This window comes from Coptis chinensis, chromosome 2 (genome assembly GCF_015680905.1).
Source record: "Coptis chinensis isolate HL-2020 chromosome 2, ASM1568090v1, whole genome shotgun sequence".
Lineage (NCBI taxonomy): Eukaryota > Viridiplantae > Streptophyta > Magnoliopsida > Ranunculales > Ranunculaceae > Coptis > Coptis chinensis.
The window spans coordinates 89,283,453-89,291,602 of record NC_141457.1 but is presented as its reverse complement, the minus strand read 5'-3'; the positions used below and the strand labels follow the sequence as shown (position 1 = coordinate 89,291,602).

The 8,150-nt window shown below is 34.0% G+C and overlaps 2 long non-coding RNA genes across 4 annotated transcripts; both read right to left on the bottom strand.

Annotated features, from left to right (window-relative positions):
* Nucleotides 1-317: 317 nt before the first annotated feature.
* On the bottom strand, nt 318-3,512 carry LOC147518742 (uncharacterized). Of its 3 annotated transcripts, none has more exons than XR_015214118.1 (5): nt 3,410-3,512; nt 2,649-2,799; nt 1,953-2,093; nt 1,518-1,593; nt 318-500 (listed from the first exon to the last, which is right to left on the bottom strand). It is a non-coding gene; the product is annotated as an uncharacterized LOC147518742 (long non-coding RNA). The 3 variants fall into 3 exon arrangements; XR_015214116.1 differs by having other exon boundaries at nt 2,662-2,799; XR_015214117.1 differs by having other exon boundaries at nt 2,666-2,799.
* Nucleotides 3,513-3,527: 15 nt separating this feature from the next.
* On the bottom strand, nt 3,528-4,841 carry LOC147518741 (uncharacterized). Its single transcript, XR_015214115.1, has 3 exons — nt 4,811-4,841; nt 4,676-4,721; nt 3,528-3,800 (listed from the first exon to the last, which is right to left on the bottom strand). It is a non-coding gene; the product is annotated as an uncharacterized LOC147518741 (long non-coding RNA).
* Between the last annotated feature and the right edge of the window lie 3,309 nt (nt 4,842-8,150).

The window sequence follows — 8,150 nt, the reverse complement described above, 5'->3', positions numbered from 1 at the left end:
TTTGTACATGTAGCTTAATGAAGATATTAGTAACGGTTATGAGAAATTAGTAACACTTTTTTATGTTGTATGTGTTGCTAATTGAATCATTTAGTAACGGTTTTTGCACCCATTTCTAACGTTTTTCCTACTTTATAAGTGTTACTTAATGAAGAGCTTAGTAACGCTTTTTTGCCGTTACAAAACAATTTTATATTGAAAAAAAATTAATTTTCTCCTACCACACGTTTACCACCTTCACCAATCACCTGCATAAAATGCCCCCATTTTTTTTGAAAATTCCACAAAAATTACCAATAAACAGAAAACCTCACAAATACATCCAATCAAGTACGTACTTCTTTATATTACTATAAATCACAACCAAAAAATCATACACATAAAGAACATGCGAATTCGGAAATTTGATGCACAAGAAAATAAACATTTTAGATTTGTCAGGGAACTCATCCTCTTCTTCTTCGACTATCTAGGCCTCGACACTCCATAAATCTTGAGTCCTGAGAATAACATAAATTAAAATATGTAAGACAGGCAAAATGAAAGAAGCATCCATACCTGAATTCAGTGAATGCTAATTTCAAGTCTAATTCCAAGTGTTACCCAAGTACTCAAAAACTTTCCAGCTAAATGATTTTTTGCAAGACAAAACCTATATGAGTGCATAATGCCATAATCATACCATTTAGTGTTGTAACCGTACCAAATATTAGCTAAAGTGAAAAGTCTATTACAACTAAGAACGTAAAAAAAAAACATCCCAACCAGCAAGGTGTTTGACTACTGACTAGTAGTAGTCCCAGTTAACTAATGTAGTAATAACTAAACTTTTCCTATTTAAAGTTACTATATGAAAGAATTGAACCAGCCCACTCTAAAGAGTATTAAGAGCTGGTCCAACTTCAATGAGAAGGATAGAATAACAATACCCCATTTTTATTTGAAAATTGGAGGGAAAGACATAGTCTGATCGGTTGATTCCTCAAGAGTCAAGAGCCCTTTCAAATTCCAAGAATTAAATGTCCTTTCTAATTAAATTGACCACAAACTCAATCAATTAAAGTGGGGTCGCTCATGTAAGTATTTAATCTCCCATGTGGCGATGGGTTTTCCTCATCTTACCCCAACCTTAAACAAACAGTGAGAAAACAAACTATTATAATATTTCAAATAATGAGGATTAGTCCTCTCCTCCTGTACGTCTCCCCATAGAGGTGCTTCCATTAAATTTCATAAGCTTTATTAAAAAAAAATAAGCATGTTCCTTAAAGTGAAAATAATCCAAATGGATAACCTAAAAAAAATGCTATAAGCTAGCTAGTCCAAATGCTTCTATACAACAAAATAGATACAATACGTTCCACACGAAATTTTCTATAGGTCCCAAAGTTATTTGGTTGGGAGAAATTATCTATACATTTCTGATGTATCACTTCCAAAATACACCAAACAAACTATAAGAATAATACAGACCTAGGATGATAGAATAACATTAAGTTCAACACATAAAGACTTGCCTGAAATATTAACGTCCACACCTTCTTGAATAAGGAAAAGTGTGATATCCTTGTAACCTTTTGATGCTGCAAGATACTGTTGAAAACATAGTCTCTTATAAATTAGCTAAAGATGCATTTGGCTTGGAAAAATACAATAAAGAGATACTCTTAGAGTCCTAGACTACCTAGGGGAAAAAAGTGTTTTCAGTCCATTACACATTTTCACACATACCATTACTTGTGGTGGATAATATAAGCACTAGAAAAACTCAGTACATACAATGGGACAAACTAGATATCCTAGTTGTCAGACACTATAAATTTCAAACGCCCAAAACAAATACATAACAAGCCGTAAATGGTTCAACAATATGAAAATATTAAAGGGTTAGACTCGCAAAGAAAATATCCAACAATAATAAATTAGATTCCTATAATTCTCCCATAATGTACCTTTGTATTCTGCATCACGCGCAACAGGAGCAGTACTGAGACTGCTTCCAGATAGACACATAAGGCCCAACATATTCGGTTCAACAAGTGATGTGATGTTGACGGATGAATGACTAGAGCTAAAACAGCACACGGTATGACCTATACTCAAATAGAAGATCATATTTATTACTGTTTTGCTGAAAACATTACAGAAGACGATGGTCTTTAGGATAAAGGAAGAACTGAAAAATAACTACTTGTAACACAACAACCTCATATCCTATAAAGGACCCTGGTAGAACAACAACCAATGCACCCTAAATAGCATCTTAATACTTTACTAGGCCACAACATACCATTGTGTGTAAGCCTGCATAGTACACAATATTGGCACCTGAACAACATTCCATACGATAACACTTTAATAAACCACAAGCAACTTCAACCCAAGTCTTGCACGTTTCATCTTCTTTCTTTACTAGGGTTTTTCTTCCCCTAGGCTTATGTATCAATGAGATGTTAGTTTTTGTAATCAACTTATCTCCGAGAATTAATAGTTGTCCATGTGATCGAGTGAGTTAGAGGGAGAGAGTAGGGTTATTTTGTAATTGAGAGAAAAAAGTTTAAAGAGTAAGAGTTATAAACGTACTAAGAGTAAAACAAACCATCAGATATAGATATGCCACTTAAATTGAAGAAGTCAAGAAAACTAACTTTTCTTCTTTACCTACTTCCAGCTAATGTAGTGGGAGACTGGCCGGAGTCTTCTTTGATGTTTTGTCATTTGTGAAGATCGAAGACTATTAGCTCATTAAAAGGGTAGTAGATGATTTTGAATGGATCTTGAATGCCTGAGCTTCGGTTTCTGCACACCAGAGATAAGTAGAACAACAAGCATATATGAGGAACTGAAACTGATATTATATTACTTGTTCTCAATCTACTTATGTGTGTGCTGCAGTATACCATATATTGATTTGAGAGGAATAACAAAAGATATTGACACAAGGAACAACAAGCAAAGAATGGGAAGAATAAAATCTTGAAAGATGCCAAACATCTCCAGGTTCAACTCAAGAAGTTAGTATATGCTTACCTTCAATAAAGAAGAAACATAAAAAATTTCCAAACCGAGGAAGTATAGAGTTGCATCCCATAGATATTGGTACTTACAAGTTTATAAACGAAAACCTCGCTCAGGATTCATTATTAAGCAATCCTTAAAATACACCCAAACCGGACCAACACTACAGTATAGATGTTTATTGAAAAAAAAAACACTACAATATAGATGGCAACAAGAGTAAAACCCTGTACCTAGCTTTTTCTTCTTTTTTTCGACAATGTTTACTTTCATCTTTGATGTGACAAATGTAATTAAAAAAAAAAAAAAGTTCAATAAAAGAATCTCATTGTACTTGTAATATACAACAATAACATTTATGTGTGACATGACAAGAGGAATAGAGTATTACCCGAAAATGAAAATAACACTAGATTATTTCATTGGAAATGAAAAGAGCTAGTACCATTTCACTCATCGTTGGCAATACACTTTTTTTTTTTTTTTTTAGTTTTTTGCAGATCCCCCCCTCCAAGGAATAAACAAAACAGGAGTATCTCCAAAACTTGAAATTTCCAAATTTGACTTCTCGGGAAATTTAGGTGCACATCAAATGCTTCCGCCTCTGCAATGTCAACAGAATCAAGATGTTGTCTGTATTGATGATAGTATAACCTGCTTTAGTATACATGTTGAATGGGGATGCATAAATCATCCTGCAGTGTACGTATTTTTTTGTTGATGTACTCATTTGAGATACTAGTTCCTCACATTCTTTGAGAAGATGCCACCCAATACCCTTCCTGAAAAGATCCAAATAGGAATTGGCAGGGTCACATATAGATGATCCAACATAAAACAGTAGGAGGTTTTGAAGTCAGGACTACACTCCTCTACCAGCTATTAGCATCAATCTTCATTATCTCAATAAAGTCAACTAAGGGTGTAGGTCAATTTGTTATGTGCATGAATCTGAAACAAATTCTAAAACGAAAAAACTGAATTATATATGTAGTATAGCCTAGGCATGACTTTATTATATCATTCTCTAATTCAGTTCTCAAATAAAGGAAAAGAGGCAACCATTAGTATAAGACCATACCAGAAGATCAACGACACGACTTAGGTGTTAGATTAGGGACCAAGAGACACTTGAATAGGAAAGAGCTAGGGGCATATACTTAAATTCTAGCAGAGACATGCAGTTGAAAAAGGAATTGGTCAATATCAATTCTAGCTGTGTAGGTTTATATAAGTAATGCACACGAGCACGTTGCAACTGCCACAAACACACAAGTAATATTTAATCACCTATTTCAAAAGTTTTGATATGGTATCAGTATGGGGGTATACATGCGTTACAAAAAATTAGTACTCATACATACAAGAAAATGATATATATCAAAGGTCATAACTCAAACAATAAGAACAAAGAACGAATACATAAATTCTACACCACATAAATTCTAAATTTCTTGAAACCTTGTGATCAATATAGTCCTCTAATAAGAGAAATGATGTGTGTACACATGTAATTTTGTGCAACTATAATACGTTAGAAGCAATTACTATCACTAACCACATTCTGCCAATTACCCCATAGACCGTTCATCCCAATTTGCTGACATAGACTATTACAAAACTTTTAAATGCAACAAAGAGATATTATACGAAATACCTTAAGCTTAGGCACAGGTCCAATGAGATCATTAGAAGATAAATCCCTGAAATGTGAAATGCAATACAACAACACCCATTAGACAAAACCATGACATATATGGCTTAGCAACATGCCCATGTTGAAAAAAAGTACCCTCGCGAAGGTCAAATGCAAGTGTTACAGTTTATGAATAATACACAGTGAGTCCTTTCATGAATACTTGGGCAGCAGATTTGTTATTCAAAACCTCTACTTGCATTGCTTCATGAACAAAAATCTATATTTCATAAGAAGAGGCCATGTACCTTCAAAATCTATCTAAGCGGTATGATGACGAGAAAACATCTAGATCGATTGGATTTGGACTGCAAAAAAAAAAAATTAAAGAATTAACATGACATATAAGTGCAATGGTTAACATGGCAGCTGCAAAGAAAGCAAACTAAGACTAAGACCTATAAAGTATTTCCTTTCCTTTTTGTTGGAAAAGAAACAAATACAAGAAATATGATTAATTCAATGACACGAGAGAACAAGCTCTAGCTATAATCATTTCAAGCAAATTGTATAGCATACATTAGATAAATAAGTTAAGGATCATAAAAGATGGGTGCTAACAAAAGTACACATCATTGATCTAACATTGCCATTGTTAGTACACTAATAATTGTATGAGACCACAAATCTGAACAGAGTGACTCCAAGTAATGCCTCATAATTCTGTAGTTCACACGGTTATAGCATCAAGCAATGGTGGCTTATAAGCCATAGCAGATTACATAACTATGTGTCTACGACTCTATGCCCATATCTAAAGGTAAGGTAGATAATGTTTGCTGCCTATTTCGATCAGGAGGTAGAATCATTTTATCACTGTTTCCGCGTCAAGTCTGCAACCATGTTAATCAGAGATCAACAAGAAAAATCTATTAGGAATACACACTAAAGCTAACAACAAAATTCTAAAATCCACCGTTTTCATACCTTTTTCCCTCGAACCAAGAGATTGAAACAAGATCTATGAAGGGTGAAAAAATAGTAAAAATTAAAACTTTTGAACAACGACATAATTTTTATGTAACAATTTAAAATATTTAGAGAATATTAAGAGATAACCAACACACTTGTGTTCAAATTCCCGTTAGCAAAATTAATTGACCCAATCAGAAATGTTGAGCGTACCATTGACAAAACCCTACCTCGTTCTAAAACAAAATTTTGAAATCCAATTAAACCCAACACCAATAATGACAACAAGTAAAGAAACGAATTGAAATATCTTTACTAATAACTAAAAAACCAAATAGGAAGAAGCAAAAATAAAAAATCTAAATTTTCCAAACCCTAAAAAGAGAAGAAGAAGACAAAAAAAACTTACCTTCAATTCTTTTTAGATCAGGTAGTCTAGGTTTGAGATATCCATATCTCGGCCCTCTGAAAGTGAGAAAGTGAGAGAGATGAGTACGACATCCTTTGGTTTTGGACTGTCTTTTATTTTTCTGATTTGTTTTTTCTAACAGTATCAATATGTTAGCTCACCGTGACAAATTAATTTCGATAATTATCCGAAATTAAGTAACGGAAAATTTTACATAGTTACGCTTTCTAAACGTTAATAAGTGTGTCACAGTGAAAAAACGTTACTAAGTGAAAACGGAGTGCGTTACTAAATTACCCTTTTGGTGTGGTGATCATGGCATTACATCTATCATAATTCTTACTGTTCCTTTCAGTGGCAAGCGTTTCGTGAAACTTACGGTGATGGTCTTGAGATTAAACGAGAAGGAAATGGCCATGTGGCATGGCGTGACGTCACCATTCCCTTGGCAAGCATGACCATGAACATGGGGACTGCGATGTTATTTGTACCCCTGAACATTATGGGAGATTGGCATTTTTCTACTGCCAATGAGGCTGCTTGCGTTGTATTCAGTGCCCTAGCTCAAGGTCATACATTATTTAACATCATAGGTTGTGTTATCTCCAACCTAAAACGAGCTTGCACTTTTGAGGGATCGGTATATACTCTTACCGGTCACCGCTTGCGAATCATGAAGACACATTTCCCACAGTTTTGCGGCTACTTTTCATGATTTGGGTCAAGGTAGATTCTATGTGCCCAAAAAAACGTAATCATTCGTTCATTGAGGTTTAGGCAATGGAAGCGTCCCGCTAGGTACTTGAGGCATCTTCGTTGTTACCCGAAGGATGAAACTATGAAGACACATTTGAGGAAAGCTGGAAACGAAGAATGGGCAGAAATTTGGCGGACTATTATCTTTTGGCGATGCTAAGGAAATGCATTTCCTTCAGGGCCTTGAGAACTTCACATCTATTTGGATGGTAAACTTGAGTTTGCCATTGTACATATATCTAGCTAAACCTTATGTTTGGTGTGCTATTGTTTTTCATGTTTCGTATGTTATTGTTTTTTATTTCGTGTGCTATGTTTAGTGTGCTATTGAACATTTTCTTGTTCTTTCTGAATAATATATTATGTTCTCCAATCTTTCTGTTCCAGCAATCTAGCCCTAATTTTGCTCACGGTTCTCAGGTACTTTCTCTCTTTAATTATTGATACTTCGAGGACTAAGCATCATTCAATTGGGGGTGCTTTAACCCTATAGCAAATATTAGGCAAATTGTAACCTGTATATAGTTTTTATTTTATGATTAATAATTGTACTTAGTGACAAAGTCTTGTTTCCTTTTCAATGATGAAAATTGTCTAGAAATCTCACATTAGTATCCGAATTAGGATTTGTTTTTTAAGAAACTTAGGATAATATGTATGCAATAGTTTATACATCTTTTCATGAACATTCATGTACTGAGTATCATTGATTGTACATAGCAGTAAGTTTCTGAAACCAACGGTTAGTTACTTAAACTATAAATCCCGTGAGAATCTAACCAAAAACCTTGACATGAGTGATTTGTGTGTGATGACACGAGGAGTAGTTTTCGATTAGAGAAAATCACGATCTACTTACTTGATCACCACCGAACCCTAGCGCAGAATTTAGGCCATCTTTGGATCGACATAGGTAAAAATTCTTATTGTTACAAATTTTTATTGCTAGTCACTCCCTAATTGAACCTTTCATCAAACCTTTCACTTTTTCAAAAAAAAAAAATCCTTACCCATCTATTAAACCAAATAAAAGAACTTACCTAAGTGATGAGTATGAGAAATAGGATGAAATATAGAAAGAATAAAGAGAAAGACTTGTCCCAAATAAAAGTCAGTTACTTGCTTCAGGAAAGAAAAATAGAATCATGTTCTTAAGCCAGTTTAAAAAAAAAAAAACATTAGAGGCTTAAGAACAAGGTTGGAAAAACAAAGTTAGAAGAAGGAAAGAAAACAAAAATTTCTCTAGTGTAAATATATGAAGACCCTATTCTCTCATACTCGTAAATTTTAATTATCCATTTTCATTTTCTTGTACACTATCACCTAAGCCCCACAATACCTAATAAAGACCTCTAGCTC